Source organism: Micromys minutus, assembly GCF_963924665.1.
Source record: "Micromys minutus genome assembly, chromosome: 8".
In the NCBI taxonomy this organism is placed as follows: Eukaryota; Metazoa; Chordata; class Mammalia; order Rodentia; family Muridae; genus Micromys; species Micromys minutus.
In genome coordinates, this window is record NC_137977.1 from 15,036,340 (window position 1) to 15,054,303 (window position 17,964).

Genomic DNA, 17,964 nt, shown 5'->3' on the forward strand with positions numbered 1-17,964 from the left:
TATGAAACCCTAGGAAGACAGTGCTAGCTGGCTGTACTAGACCAACAAATGATCTGAGGAAAGCATTGGAATTCTCTCAGCTGATTTTGACCCTTTAATAATGTATTTTCATTTAACTTTCTCTCAACTGTCCTATAATTTCGCCTATACATATAAAGTGTGTTTTTTTGAATGAAGCAAGTTCTTGACTAAAGGAACTGAACACTTACAGAGGTAGGTGTCTTTAGCCTTTGCTTATGTATAAATAAGTGTTGTTTATTCTAAAACACCACTCTCATATTCTCTCATATAAATTTCTGTATGTAAAAATTCGTATTTAGAAGAAAAAAATAGAAATTGTCTTTCCCTCAGAGCATTACTGTTCATTTTGTCTATTCCATGTCTCAAAGTATAATTGGAAAGTCTCTAGTTACTGACAGATCATCTGTGTTTCAAAACATAGAAAGGAAAAAATAGAAGATAGTAGATGAGAAGAAGTAGTAATTCTGATTGTATTCTTGAGTATAGAAATAATTTAATGATTCTTACAAACTCATCAGTATGAATTAAACCTGAATCTTGGTCATCAAATTTCCAAAAGGCACAATTCAATTAATTTGCATCAATTATCCCAAATACTTTGTATCCAGAAGCAGCTTTCTATCTGCTCTGCAATCTCATATGGGTTAAGAAGATACAAATGTGCAGTGATTAGAGATACTCCTCTAACAGTTTATCAATTGTTAGCAACAGAACTGTGGCCAGTATGAGTGTCCTACTGCATAACCAGGCTGGTATTAAACTTATGGTCCTTTTCCCTCAGCCTTCACAGTATGAGTTTGAGTAAGAGCTTTAATAATAGCACACATATATTTGCCCATTTGCACATGAGAGAAACCAGGTAAGTCTCATGTTCAGTGACTATCTTACTCTTGTTTTCTGGTTCAAAGGCTGCACTCGTAAACAAATGTGGTAGGGTGTTCAAATGTGTCTTGCTTGGGTCCTATGGATGATTTCCCAGGTATGTTTTGTATGCTGTGTTATGCTCAAGGGATTTCTATATGGAAACTCCTCAGAACTTTAGAACTTTCTCATCTATAATCAAATATACCTTGTGATATTGAAGCATGACGTGTGAAATCTTGACCAAAAAGCAAATTATCCTTGATCTTAAGTTTATTAGCTCTGAGAACATATACATGATTTTGGAAGGGCCTATTTATTTCTTTGTTCATATCTCCTCTCCTGCTGTTTGTTTCTCTGATTCTTTCCTCCTTTGTTTTATAACCTATGCACCTATTACCTATATTCCAGTTTCTAATGCAGGGAGGAGTTTTGCAGGTTCCTCATGCTCAGATACAGAGAATAATTCTCAGACTTCAGAGGCAAAGTAGTCTGATATATGATTTCCCTCAAAAGAAAGGCAAAGCTTTTAACATTCCCATTGCTATATCACAGTTCACACTCAATAATCCATTGGATTTAGGAAACATAAAAATCATATCTTCAAATATATGGTGCATTATGAAATTGATACTACTTTTCTCTAGATGCTTACATAAACTCATTTTTCAAAACATTCTGTAATAGAATGAGAAGATTAGTTAAAGTTTGGAACCACCAATTTATTCACTGGTCAGTGACTTCATCATGAGCCCAGAAAGCTGTTATTAACAAGCCCTTTTCTTGCTCCAGAAACTAGGAACATTTTTAAGAGTCTCAGGGATATCATATCCATGAATAGAGAACTGGAAAAAGAAAACAAGAGTTTATGGTACTGTGGGATTGTTACTCTAAGGAATTAAACTCCTCCTCTTCTTAAGGCATATGAGAGAGAATACCTTTGGAAGAGGCATGTGTATGAAGTGAATTAGCCAAGGCTGGCCATAATGACAAACAGTAATATTTGGCTGTGAAGGTGGTTAGTCAAGGAACAAAAACATCCTGGACTACAGAGATTAGTTATCCTGGGCACTGGTGGCTAGACTCTCTATGACTTTTCTATTTGACCACCATGAAAGCTAAGAATCTAGCGCTTTCTATGGTTTGGTGTGAGGATGCTTCTTGATAGTGGCTTCATAAGAAAGGCAACAATGAGGTGATCTGGAAGTCCACAGTTTCAAGTGTCACCTGAATGCAATTCACAGGTCTGATTGATGCTAATAAACAAGTCTCTCTCTCTCTCTCTCTCTCTCTCTCTCTCTCTCTCTCTCTCTCTCTCTCTCTCTCTCTCTCTCTCTCCCTCCCTCCCTCCCTCCCTCCCTTCCTCTCTCTCTCTCTCTCTCTCTCTCTCTCTCTCTCTGTGTGTGTGTGTGTTTGTATGTGTGTGTGTGTGTGAGAGAGAGAGAGAGAGAGAGAGAGAGAGAGAGAGAGAGAGAGAGAGAGAGAGAGAGAGAGAGAGAGAGAACTGAGAAGAGTTACAGGAGTACTTTAAACCAGCATAGCAGTAATTCTTGTTGTATCTGCTTACCTTAAAGTAAGTCCCTTTATGGTATGAATAAACATTAGCCCTAGCAAGAAAAAAGTTATGTATGGACTGGTATATTTAAAAAAAAAAAAGTACTATTTGAATAGATGAGACTTAAGACCAAGCAGATGAGTACAAAAAACTTAATTTTGCATCAGTTATTTTGTTATAGGGCCAGTTACAAATAGGTTGGTGAAGAATAAAATATACGATGAAGCTTTTAATATCACATAGTACTTACAGATTGTCTATGGATTCTGTTTGTCTATGAGATGGGATCCTAAGCATTTTGGATGCTATTCAGATTACATTTCTCCTGACCATTCAGTTACTTGATAATTACATATGAAACCTTGCCTTTTCTGGCTAGCAATGTTCTAGAACAAGAATTGTGGTACATTTACACAATGGAATACTACTCAGCCACCAGAAACAATGACTTGACCAAATTCTTAAGAAAATGGTTGCATCTAGAGAATATCATTCTGAGTGAGATAACCCAGTCACAAAAGAACAGACATAATATGCAGTCACTGATAATGGGATGCTAACCCCAGAGGCTCGCACTGCCCCAGAAACAACTCACAGACTGTATGAAGTCCAAGAAATAAACAAAACAAAACAAAACAAAAAATGTCTATACAACAAGAAAACTTTGACTATTTCCATGTTACATTTTGTTTTACATGTACTTTAGCTCATTGTAACTATTAAGTTTTCATGGCATACTATCAAACCTTTAAAAAAATCAAGTACTGACTAAAAAATATATTCATACAGTTTTATGTAAAAATTATTTTAAAATCTGAAAAAAGTACTGACAAAAATGTATTGTATAATTTTATGCAAAAATGCTTAAAATCTGTACATTTATCTTTGTTTTGTAAAATAAAGTTGTTAAAAAAAAAAAGAACTGTCTGTGACTGTATTGGAAAGGTCTTTATTCTCTTGAGAATACCAGAATGCTATTTTTTAACTCTCCTACCGAGGGCCATCTGCACTTTATTGTACTTTGTCTTGAAGTTAGTACCTATTGGAAAGATCTAGCATAGTACCATCAAAGAGAAGTCTCTTGAATGTGTTAAACATACTAGGAATGATAAGTTGAGTGCGGTTTTGCTGCAATAGAGTTTTTGGGTTTATACTATCAGCAGTCTGGAAAACCAGCTCCTCAGATAATTGATAGGAGCTTAGATTCTAGTTATCTTGGGGATGTACAGGCTTGTTTCAGAATTGACTTATTCTGTACTGCTCAGTATCCCCGGCATTCTGACAGGCTCCAGTGACAATTCAAAACTGAGGCTCAGTGGCATTGAGGTACATAAATCCAAAGAAGTTTAAATTGTCAAATGAATTATGATTCATCATCTTTGCTCTTCCGGACCTTCACTCTCTATAGGATATGCAAAGTCAGTATATCTGTTTTCTGTAGTGACTAAAATGACTTAGAGGTTAAAACACAAATTTTAAGGGAATGGAAGTTGTATGTGCAGGGAATGAGGAAAAGAAATCACAAGATGAAGGTGAAGCCATGGGAATTAATTTCACAGGAAGGTTGTTATTGCCCCCTTTAGCAGCTAAAATTCACATACAGGCACATCTTAAGTAATGTGTCGAGCTGTCCGAAAGATAATTTGAATCCTGTCAAGGCAAACAAGAATATGCTCACAAATTCAAAAGCAATATATGAGCAATTTACACAACATCAATTTCTTTGGTTGTTTTTGGATGGAGCTATCACCATCAATTAAGTTAGTGACTCTTTGATTCAAATTACTTTTTGACATGTAGTCAACTAAATGGCTCACACAAGCATTATTTTCTGCAGAGTTCCCTTGGCAGCCATGTAGTAAATGTAAACAGGTGGGAAGGCAGAACAGTAATGCTTCAGACTCAGCCTCCTCCCCTCACAGCACGGAGAATAATAACATGAAGAAAAGTGAAGACCTTATCAGATGGCTTAGAACAAGGCTTCAGAAAGGAGAGATTTGCATATTTATGACATATTTCTCCTGATTCAATATTTCTCCACTTGAGGATACCTCTTAACCCCATATCAGGCTCTATTATAATTAGGTCTCAGAGGTGAAGCAAGGCTAAGGCATACTCTCACACCACAGGAAGATGGCATGCCCTGATGTGAACTTGAACTTGGTAGGAATGGTGTTGAAGAATAATGTGCTTATTGACAATGGGACTAAAAAAAGACTTAGTGAAACAACTGTATTTTTAGACTGTAAGGTGAAAAAAAATACTCCTTTAAAGAATAAATGTAGTGAATGATAAACTTAAAAAGTACAGTCAGTAAGGGATGATGACCCAGTATCATTCCACTGTTTTGGTTAGCACCAAGATTAAATTCACTTTAGTGCTACTCAGGATGTGTCTGAGATTTCTAGAACAACTGAACTAAGTCCTTATCATGCCATTAACCAGTTAGTAAATACTAATGTGCCTGTATGTTAAGTCCTATAACTAAGGGATCAAAATGCTGTGCACATAGAGTCTATCATATGTAACATCTTATAGAAGGGATGTTTATAAAAGTTCTACTAAAAAAGTATAAGAATGAATAAAAAAGAAGTCAGTTGGTATTTTTGTTTGTTTTTATGTTGGCATGTTTTCTTTGGGGTTTTGGTTTTTGTTGTCTTGCTTTGTATTTTAGGGGCGTGGCTTCATCATATGTCAACCATGCCAATGAATAGACCCATCATCATGAACATATGAAAAACATTCCGTTGACTCACTGGGATATATTCTTTTTAAAATGGATACAAAGTTGGAAAGCAGAAGGCATGAGATAGGGAACTTAATCTGGAGACAGGAAAAATAGTAAGAGGAAAATATGCTAAAATGCATTTTATACATGTATGCAATTATCAAAAACTTAAAGAAATTATATATTTAAAAAGTAACGAAATTAGTATTTGTCCTCCTTCCCAATGAAAGTTACTTCAAGGGAAGCACCACTTTGGACCCCGCTTTTCATCAACAACGAATGACTGTGAGAGCCATTGAGTTCATTGACCTTCTTTTCACTTTTCTTGAAAATGGGGTGATGATAAGAAAATTTGTGACCTCTTTAAAGTTTCTGGAAAAATAACATGTTAAAATACAAACAAAGCAGTTTGACCAGCTGTGACTGTTGAACAGACTAAACTGCTGAGTCTTTAAGTTCTAAAGACTGTTTCTTCAGTAAGATCACTTCTGGAACGGGGCAGTGTGTGTTCTCTAGATGCTCACAACACAGTCTGATTTGGTACATTTTATTTATATACAAGATGAAATTTTTCATCAACCAATGAGTTTGCATGGAAAGACTCATGGCTTTAGTTACATATATAGCAGATGACAGCTTTCACTGGCATCAATGCATGAAGAGACCTTTGGTCCAGCGAAGGCTTATTTTCCCAAAAGGAATGCCAAGGCACTGAGGTGGGAGAGGGTAGTTGGGAGAGAGTAGTTGGGAGAGAGTGGTTGGGAGAGGGAGCACCAATGGAGGCAAAGGGAGGGGGAGGGGTGATGGAATTTGGGGAAAGGGAATAACATCTGAAATGTAAATACAGAGAATAACCAATTTTTAAAAAGATTAAATGTTTTGTACTAAGAAATAGAATTCCAATACTTCCATGTTTACTGGTTTATAAAATTCAGGAGCATAAAATCCCAAGTGCCTTTGGTTTTTGCTATGCATAGATTAGATAGAATTCAGAACAGTAAGCCTGTTATACAAAACTTGAATTTTCCTGCAAATTTATGAAGAGTTTCAGTTCAAAAGATCATGGCTGCATTCTCTTCAAAGAAAATTATAACTGAAACTCAAGGCGGAAGTTGGAAGCTGACAGAAAACACAGCATTTCCAACAGAAACTGGGACAGTACTGAGTTCATTTTCAGCTCTGCCTGAACTCTCATTATGTTGTCTCATTTTTCTTCATATAATAAAATAAATGTATTTTATTTATTATTCATTCATTCATTAAAAACATTTGTCCAATGCACCCTAGGTCTGAAGATGTGAAGGCCATCACTACAAAGCATACTTACTAGTCTATGGTAATATAATAGTTAGGGATTTTGGTTACAAATAATCAGAGGAAACCTTAATAAACTTCTGTTATGTTACAAAAAATGGACTTCCAGTTCCATTAGGAAAGCACTGACATGTTTGAAAATGATGTGAAGGAACTTTACAATTGTACAAATGATCTCATGGAAGGAGCCAGCAGGAAGCTCTTCAGCATCCTTAGCAGGACTGTGGTACTAGGATGAAGAGATAAGCAGAATAGTCACACAGAAATAGAATGGGGAGTCTCCACTGGGCAGTGTAATATTGTAATAAGAAGGTAACAAAAGACCATGTCTCAAATCTGCTGACTAATTAGACAAGTTGTTCTAATAGTGCAAATTAGCATAAGCGTCCTGAAAGTGAAACTCGACCTAGGGAGGGTGAAAGAAAGTAGAATTGACTGACAGAGTTCCCAGTGAAGAACTCTTGCAGAAACTGTCAAAGGAGGAGGAATATTTAACATTGGCACTGAAAATCTGTGCTCACCGTGTCATGTTATGGTTAAGAACTTTGTTTAGTTTGTGGAGGTGATTTTTCTCAGAGTCGAGAATAATGAAGTCCTAGCAAAGCAGGTATGCCAGCATCTGGTGTTTATCTCTTTCAAATTCTTTCCTTTGTGTGGAATCAGTGTAGGAAGAACTGATTTTTTATTTATTTATTTTATTTATTTTTCACTGAAATGTAGCATGTACTGAATGGAATTGAGATCCATATTGTGAAACTTTTTGAGCTTTGTTTTCTTTTATCCCTTTAAACTCAAAGACAAATAAATAGCTTCAAGAGATTTTAAAATACAAAATACCGGATTCCTCACAAATTTATCTTACAATATGTGAAATATACGAAAAAAAAATATGCCCTTTAAAGTCAGTGAAAGCAAAAAAAAGGGGGGGGGAATAAGACGAGTTCTGGAATCAGTTCTGAGACAGAGATCATCAAAGATGAGCTTAGGACTTCAGTCAAAGTGTGTTAAGATGCCATCATTAAAGAGACCAGTGACCACTTGCTGAGAACAAAGTCTTTGGCACAAAAGTAAAAAGCAATACAGTGTCAGTCATCTAGCTAGACTGAATCCAATAGTAAAGGGTGTTTTGAACATCCCCTGTGAATTCCCTGTAGTCAGTAAAGGACATGTGCTTGTGAGTAACATCTGGAAGCAGTTCCTTAAACTTCAGTACTTTCTCCATTTTTAAGCCTCTATTTAGGAAGAGTAATAAGATGTTTCTCTTAGAATAAGATATTTGCTTTGTGGGAGCATCAGAAAGAAGTTTTGTCAGGGTATTGGTCCAAGAACAAAGATTGTATCTGAGAATGGAATTTTGGGTAAAAGAGTCCCAAAGTAATGCAGGGTATCACATTACAAAATACAATCAGTATATACGTGAATATACAAGTGTTGTGTGATAATTTCTCTTCACAGTTTTATATGTCTGTGCTGAAAAGTTTGATGTCAACTTAACACAAGCTAAAGGCAATGGAAAGGAGAGAACCTCAATTGATCTTACTGTAAAGCTTTTGTTAATTAATGGTTCATGGGGATAGACACAGACTACCATGGACAGTGGCATTTCTGGACTGATGGTAAGGGTTTCTATAAAAGTAAAGTTTGAGCAAGGCATGGGAAGCAAACAAAAATACAACATCCTTCCATGACGTCTTCATCAGGTCCTGCCTCCAGGTTTATATCCTATTTGCATTCTTGACCTGCTTTTTTCTATTATGAAAAGTACTCTGAAACTGTTGAATTGGTCACGTTTTGTGACAGCAAGGAAATCTGAAAACAATATCCATCAATGATCAATCAAACGTTCTACCCTGACAAACTTATTTGTTACTAATTGTCTTAATTATTTTTCTATTTCTGTGATAAGCTACCATAACTAAAGCATGTAATAAGAAAGTGTAATTGGATCTATCAGTCTCTTAAATTTACTCACCATGATCAATATAGTTGGACATATGGGACTGGAGCAGTAGCTAAGATCATTCATTTTTTAAGACTCAACTTCTGACAGAAAAAGTGCTAATTGACAATAACATTAGGATTTGGAACCCCACAACCTTCCTTCTACAACAGTGATATTTTTCTAGTACTTCCAAACAATTTCACCAGTTCAAAAACAGGTATTAAAATATATGAGCCAATAGAAACTACATTTACTTAACCTATACCTTAATCATTCAATAAAAGCTCTCCCACTTAACACAATGAACTCATGTGCACTCCCACACACACATGCATACAGCACACATTTACTTTTTGTGAGCTTTAATGTGATAAATTATGTTGGATTATTAAAACATGTAATTAAACTTATGTTGTAATATGTTTCTATGTCCTAAAGTTCTGATCTTTTCCCACCTCCAATAGCTATCATTATTCCTGTCATCAATCCAGTTTATGGGCTACTGCAGATTCAACTGGGAACTTCTTATATGATGCTTTAGAGTTCCTCATAACATGCTTCAAATATCCTTACATATGAGAAACCAGCCAGGTCTGATATGCATAAGAATCTAAAAGAGGATAGTACCAGACAAAACAATGAAATTAAATTATACACAGTTGGCAAAGTTTGAGGACTGACTTGCATCTTCTCTCTGAAGAGCAGAGGTTGAAGGCTAAAATTAAATTTGAAAATCAAGGCAGGGCTAGTTCCAGCAAAAGACATAGCCAGGTATTTTATGTTTTTTTATATAGTAGAAACTCACAAGGAATATATGAGAAAGTATCATATCAATTTCAATAAGGTGAATTAGAAAATAGGCTTATTAAATTGTCTACATTTTCAGAATAGATAATGTTCTTTGCACTTTAAAATAAGTCTTCACTTCACAGATGCTCATTTGCCTACCATATTGTAATAAAAATTTTAAATGTTCTCTAAATAAATATGACCTTCTTGAGAAAATTGTCCTGTATAATGTAACTTATACATAAAAATTATATATCATTTGTAGATGATATGATATTGTACTTAAATCATCCCCAAAACTCTACAAGAGAACGACTAAACCAGATAAACTGCTTCAGCAAAGTGGCTGGATATAAAATTAACTCAAAGAAATCAGTAGCCTTTCATTACTCAAAGATTAAAGAGGCTGAGAAAGAAATTAGAGGAACAACACCCTTCACAATAATCACAAATAATTTAAAATACCTTGGTGTGTCTCTAACTAAGCAAATGAAAGATCTGTATGACAAGAACTTCAAATCTCTGAAGAAGGAAATTGAAGAAGATCTCAGAAGATGGAAAGATCTTCCATGCTCATGGATCGGAAGGATCAACACTGTAAAAATGGCCATCAGGACAAAAGCTATCTACAGATTCAGTGAAACCACAACAAAATTCGAACTCAATTCTTCATAGAGTGAAGAAGAAAACTTTGAAAATTTATTGAGAATAACACAAAAAATAACCCAGCAAAGCAAGAACTATTCTCAAAAATAAAAGAACTAGGGAAATCACCATCCCTGACCTCAAGCTCTATTACAGAGCAATCTTGATAAAAACTGCATGGTATTGGTTCAGATATAAGCAGGTAGATGAATAGAATGGAATCAAAGACCCAGAAATTGACCAAAAAATTCCATGGTCACTTGAACTTTGAAAAAGGACCTAAAACCACCTGGAAAAAAAAATACCCTGCATTTTTTAAAAAAAATGGTGCTAGTTCAAGTGGCAGCCAGAATATAGAAGAATGCAAATTGTACTGTTCTTATCTTCTTGTACAAAGCTCAAGTCCATATAAATCAAAGACCTCCACATAAAACCAGGTACACTGTAACTAATAAAAGAGAAAGTGGGGAAGTGCCTGAAATACATGGGAAGAGGGGAAAATTTTCTGAACAGAACACCAATGGTTTATGGCCTAAGATCAAGAATGAACAAATGGAACCTCATAAAATTGCAAAGCTTCTGTAAGCAAAGGACACTGTAGATAGGACAAAATAACAACCAACAGATTGGGAAAGATCTTTATCAATCCTACAACTGGTAGAGGGCTAAAACATAATATATACAAATAACTCAAAAATTTGACTTCAGAAAATCTATTCACCCTATTTAAAACAATGTAGTACAGAGTGAAAGAAGTAATTCTCAACTGAGAAATACCAAATGGCTGAAGAGACCTAAAGAAATGATCAACATCCTTAGTCATCAGGGAAATGCAAATCAAAACAACCTTGAGATTCCAACTCAACCCAGTCAGAATGGCTAAGATCAAAATCCAGGTGACAGCAGATGCTGGCAAGGATGAGAATAAAGAGGAACACTCCTCCATTGTTGGTGGAATTTCAAGCTGGCACACCTACTCTAGAAATTAATTTGGAGGTTCCTCAGAAAATTGGACATAGTACTACATGAAGACCCAACTAAACTACCCCTAGGCATATACTACTCAAAGATCAAGAAAAACAAAGGCTAAAAAGTGAAAGCCTCAGTCCTTCTTAGGAAAAAATATAAATGTATAGTACCCTCTCAGAGTGTGGTACACCTAGAACTTAAATTATTAATATTCCAAGAATATAGTCTTGTGGCAATTTTTGGTATCCAAAGATAATTATGCTTAATCTATACACATGAAGAAAACTTACTGTTTCCATGTTATATTCTGTCCTACATGTACTTTATGCATATGGTAACCAATGGGATTTTAATACATGCTATCAAACCTCTAAAAGAGTTAAGTAATGACAAAAATATATTCATATGATGCTATGCCAAAATGCCTTTAAAAATTTGCACATGTATCTCGTTTTAGAAAATAACGTAGTAAGAGAAAATAAATCAACAATGAAAAAAAGGTTTTTGTCTTAGAATGTAAGCCATTGGATTTCTGTTCAGGAAGTTTTCCTTGTGTCGATGAGTTCAAGGCCCTTTCCCACATTCTCTTATATCAGAGTCAGTGCGTCTGCTTTTATTTTGAGGTACTTAACCCACTTGAGATTTATGCAAGGTGACAAATATGTATCTATTTTCATTTTTTTTTACATACCAACTGCCAGTTATACCAGCATCATTTATTGCCTTCTTTTTTTATTTTATATTTTGGCTTCTTTGTCAAAGATTAAGAGTCCATAAGTGTGTGGTTTTATTTCTGGTTCTTCAATTCTTTTCCATTGATCAACTTGACTGTCTTAGAGAAACAAAGTCTTACAATTCAAATTATAATAATGATTTATTTCGTGAAGTCCAAAGTTAAACACAAGCATGTAATAGATAAAGCAGATGTTTAAGAATCATTTAGCTTCATTGAAGTTTGTTTATTCATTATAAACAATGATTATCATGTTATAAATGCATTCTATCAATACAATAGTAGGCAACTTTAAAAATGTTATATCTTTTAGAGGTAGAGGATTTATTTGATTTTTTAAATGTTTTCTGGTATTTCCCATAAAAGAAAACTGAATGAACTGAATTTTTTTCCCTAATTGCAGTCTTGATTCTTAAACTCAGCCTCTGGACCTCCCTGCATGTTCAAAAGACATCCTTCTTAAAGTCTCACATCTCATCCCTCCAATTTATGTCATGCTTAGAAACTGCAAAAGTACACAATTGTCATCCCTGGTCTTACCTTTCTCTCCTTACAATCTATTCTTGAGGTATTAACAAGAATGTCCCAAGATAGAATATATGAGATTAACTGAATACTGCAGTATTACACTGAGTCATCAGGGTAAACATCTGCTCATTGGCTTAGAAAAGCCACAGTGTACCATCTTCTCCTCCTAGAACATCCTATCCTTATTCAAGTACACAGAAAGTGTTAATAATTATAAAATTAAAAGGGAAAACGATTAGTAGATTTTGGATCCAGTTATTATTACCAGAGAACAAATACTATTTTTTCCTTGAGTCCATTAATGGCCACTCAAACAATTCCTGAAGGCTATACACTCTTCAGCTTTTACCTCTTGATTGTGGAGAAGATAGGGCTAAGTACATTGTGCTCCTCACTGAATTGAGTCAAACTCACAAGAGGCATGCTACAGAAATCAATGCCTAAGTAAAGTTTTAGGATAAACTCCCAGAGCCTCAAAGTGAATGTTGTAAGTGTTCTTTGGAATAGAAGCACTAAGGTAAATCTATATACTATCAGAAGAGTCATTCAGTGTCCTGTTTTCTAAAGATTCATGGTCAGTTTGCTTTTGGCTCACAGGTTATAAAACTGTAGAAAAATATTTTTTCTTCAAATTTCTAAAAGTTCTTAAACTGATGAATTTATAATAAAAATATAATATATATATATATTTCATCGATAGCATTCAGCTTTAAAGAATACAATGAAATCATAAAATTTACAGGTAAATAGATAGAAATAAAAATATACTATATGAATGAAACCTCAGAATACAAGAATTGCAGGTTATCTGTTATCTAAAGTCCCTAATTTCGTATCTTTAAATGTCCATAATAACCTAGACTAATTATAAAAACCAGTAAAATAAAATTTTAGAAAAGAGGAGAATAGCTGTGATCTCAGTAAGGGAATGGGAAACTATAGGACAGTGGCTCTAATTAGAAAAGTAGAAGAGATAGAGAAGAAAGGAGAAAAGAAACATTATTGTAAGTAGTTTTGAACAAAATAAATGTAAAACCTTAATATTTCTCTTTATAAAAATACAGTGCATATATATTTATATAAATGCATACACACAGACAGACAGGCTGACAGACAAACAGGTAGATGTATGCATAAAATCTTTCCATCTGGGCTGACAATACTTTCATTAAGAGCCATAGATTATCTAATAAATCTATGAGTATTTAAATTTTGAGATGTTGGTCAGGGTTGTCCAATAGATTATGCAAGTTAAATACCATAAATTTGAGAGAGAGCAAGTGTGGAGGTACTTGGCATATGTTGGAGGGACCAAGTAAAGTGATATAAAATTTTAATTAAAACTAAAATATTGAAATAAAAATATGGTTAATTATAAATGATACATAAGTATGATAATGCAATAAATACAGAAGATAATTCTGTGTTATAATTGGCCATGTTTCTTAATTATAACAATACATATTCACAGAAATCAATAAAAACATGTTTTCTTTAAAAATTAATTGAATGAGAAAGGATATCTTATCTGATACACACACACACACACACACACACACACACACACACACACACACACAGATACATACAGACCACAACACAGAAGCACACACACACACACATACTCACTAATGCATGCACAAATGTACATGCACATACATGTTTATGTCTTGCAAAAAACAGTACCTTTGAGCCAATTCTTAGTAACCAGAGCAAACCAATTGTCTCTAGACCTTGTCTGAGTAAAGAGTCAAGTATAACATATAAAAATAAAATCAGCAAGCATTTAAGGTCTACTGATTATAACATATTTAGATAAGAAATATTCCTCAGGGTACATGTGGGAAGCATAATATCACTGAGTTTTAAAATGCACATTTTAAAAAGTCTGTTTTTAAGAATATAAAATGTGTCATAAATTGAGACAAGGATGTTATCAACAGTAGTCATGAAATGCTAGTACTGTGAAAAACAGGAAATACAGCATTAAATTGTAAGATGACTATCATTATTTTGATGGAACCTAGGATGCAGGTCATGACCAGACACAACAGAATGATGGGATGTCAAAATCTGGTGTATGCTTAAGTGTTTAAGACACTTGAAAATGTGTTAATGCAGTGGACTGGCCATATGGAGAGACATGATCTTTGTAAAATAATTTCAATGGAACTGTAATGAGAATAACACACCAAAGATTCCATTCATTTGTCCAGTCCCTTTGTGGATATTGGAGGTGTATAGGTATCTGTATGTCTGTTTGGAGTCTGTAAAGATATTTGCCACTGTGTGGATGTGTAGAATCCAAAGCTAGACATCACGATGTCTTCCTAATTTCTTTCTATTTTATTTTTATGACACTATGTTGAAATCAAGTAGAGAATTTTTGTTTGCTTATTTGTTTGTTTGTTTTAACTATGTGGCTGATCAGCAAATCCCAGAGATCATCTGTCTTGGCCCATTCATGCTTTAGTTACAGATGTATATTATCCCAGCAGCTATTTATATGTTAAGAAGAGAAAATTGGTTCCCAGTGTTTTTCAGCAAACACTTTATGCATTGAGCCATCTCTTGAGCTCAGATCTATGGTAGTCTTTCCTGGTCTGTACTGGATGTTGTTTGCAGAGACTGACAAGTGCTCTGGTCCAGCTGGAGCTGTAGAGGCTCTCTGAAGAGAAAAAGGGAGTTCCAACTCTGCTCCAACATCTACTCAAAGAAACAAGATGCTGCCCAAAGACAGCTAACAGATTCTGTGTGGTAGCTAGGTCAGAGCCAGTGGGTAGGAAGTTACCATGATGGACCTGGAAAGCTTCAAGCTCTGAAATCTTCTGGCAAGAATCCTCTTCCCCAGGAAGTGTTACAGATCCTATGTGAAAGAATCTCTCAGATAATCTGTAAAGGATAAATTCTATCACCTTTACTCCTTCTGGGTCATATCTTCTTTACATTTTCTGGTGGGTTAGGGTCTGACAGTAGATGCTTTCAATTAGCATGGTTTGAGATATTAGGAATGCCTCATCTGCATGTGTAGAGGCTTGGGGCACTGATTGTCATGATCCTCTCTGTGGGGTACTGTAATCATGTTACAAGGACCTGGTCTGGGAGTCCATAAGCACCTATTATCTTCTAGTATTAAGTTCCAGGCCTTCCAGAGCCATGTGACTTTATCAAGTTTTCTGGCATGGTCTACTGCCCCACAAGTTTTGATGTCTTTACACAGCTCAAAATTGTAAATGCAAGTTTTCTAGGTTACAAAAGTGCATGATGGCTCTTTTGATTCTTAATTTTTATGCTTGAGTTTATTAATTACAACAGTTCCCTTTTCTATTTCCTCCCTAAAATTCTTCCTATAGACCCTTGTGGAAGTTAGGTCCTAGTTCTTCCCCTCAGTCCAAAAATAATACTCAGACTCAATATATATTTACAAATACCTTGACCATATAGCCAGGCTTTTCTCTGAGTAGAATCTTGACCTAAGATAACCCATTTAAGTTCATCTAAATTCTGCTATGTGGTTGGTTACCAATGCTCAAGTACCATGTATCTGTCTCCTCATATCTTCCCAGGCCAATCTCCTCGTACCTGGCTCTATCCCAGAATTCTCTCTACCTCCCAACTGTCCCACTTTCTATTTTCTTTCTAACTCATAGTGCATCAAATTTATTATTGACGGCTGACACATCTATAAAACCATAAGATATTTTCTCTACACACCCTTTTCTACTGTTCTTTAAAATCATGGCCTTTTCTTTATCATCTATAGATACTGTATATCTATATGTACTTGTACATACATATATATTCATTAATAAAACCTTAGTCTAAGTAATGGTACTGCCAAATAATTTGTGTGTTCTTCCTTACAGATTATTATCACTGCTATTCCCAGCTTTAATCAGGTGTCTGTAGTTCTTTGTGTAGAGTTTGAGAACACACAGGCTTTTTGCTTTTCTGTTTTGATATGTCCATTCCTGCGATCTTTGTTCCTCTCATAGTTTTACAGTCATGTAGGTTAGATTTCATGGGTATATTTTCTCATATATGTTACGTGATTTGTATATTTGTGTATGGGTGTTTTACCTGTATGTATATGTGTGCACCCATTGGCAATATCTTCGCTCCTGGGACGTTTGTGGGTTGAAAGATATCTAGTCACATCTGGATAGATCAGAGTATAAGCCAGAGGTGCATGATTCTTTTGTAATTGAATTCAAAATTGAAAGAAATCGGTTGACATAAAAGCTTTATTTTTTATATATAAATAACAATTTAAATAAGCACTCAATGTCATAACTCGTCTGAAAATTTTCTAATGTTAATTCCTAAGTTTCTCTCAGTACAAGTAATTTATCACAAAGTAGCCATGTATTCAATAAATAGATGTGTGCAGCTCCTTTTTCCATTCTTCCTGTCCTCTTTCATCCATTCCTCTTTGGCCTCTATACCTCATAAAGCCTTGTTATAGTGTGAGATGGTGAAGTAAGAAAATAACTTCTCTGGACACACACTATAGAGGGTTCACATGTTATTCACAAGAATCCATCATTTAAGAAAAAAACTCTTTTCTATGCCTCTCTCATTGGATGTTTTTCTGATACTTTGCATTCTTCCTTGGGTCAGGTGTAATTCTTGTAATCATTTGTCATAGAATGACTGTCTGCCATTTTTTCTCTGTAGAGATCTCTAAAATGTCTTCCTTCCTTTAGGTAGACTCCTCATAGTCACTCAGCTAGATAATTTCTAAAGTTCTCTACTAGTACTTTTTTTTAATTTCTCAATACTACAAACATTATTTTCCTGCTCCTTGTCTTTTTTTGTCTTATCATCCATTTCTCTTATTATTTTCTCTTTCTATTTTATCCCTTGCTCTTTGTTTTTCCTTTTTTTCTCCATGTCATCATGACCCGTAAAATGTTGATGTTCTAAATGCACAAAGTCTTGCATTCTGTCATCTCTCCTCTGCTATAAGAAGAGTACCAATTCTATCTGACATATCCATTGCTACCTGTGCAATGGACAAAGGAATGAATCCATGAATGAATGCATGAACCTATTGCTCTAAAAGCCACCTTTGCATAGAGGGGCTAAATCCAATGCTGGCCATCTGTTCATGTTCTGGGTGTCTGACAGGCTTACTCTTGTCACTGCCTAACATCAGTCCCCACCGCATTGACAGTGATGGAGTTGACAAGATGTCAGCTGACCCTTATTGATTATGCATGATCTTATTAGCAAAACCCCTGGCCACTGTGACCTAATCCTCACTGGACACGGCTGTGATATATGAGGACCAGCACTTTGTCACTTGAGGTTAGGCAAACAGGCAGATCACTTAGTACCTGTGGTATCCAAAGACACTTTCCCCTCTGTGCTTTGGGAAAAACAACAGAGGAGTCAAGTAAAATGGGAACAATAAGGGTCATACAAGTCACTGAGAGCTATGAAGGCTCACAGCTGGTTATTTATTTATGTGTTGTTTGATAAAAATTCATCGAATGTGGCAGTTCTGCAAGGTTTGTTCCCATGAACCGAAATGTGGCCGGCTGAGATCCCTGAAGTCTGAGACTGAGGTCCTCATGAATCAAACCATGTCCTGACTTGCCCTTGTCCTTATTTCTCCTGGCTCTTTCTCTTGAAGACAATATTACAATCACAGCATAGGTACTGGTTTAAACACAAGACCTAAGGAAAAAAAAGATATGTTCTATGATAGAAGAAATCAGGTCCTTGATGACATTGATGATACCAAATTGTGAAATACAAGAGGGAAATTTCTCTGCCTTATGGAAGGAAAGATGAAAGGTAAGTCTCTTTTCATACACTAAAATACATGTCTTTCTGTCACCATAATTTTTTTTTGTGGGACTCTTCTGCCAAGT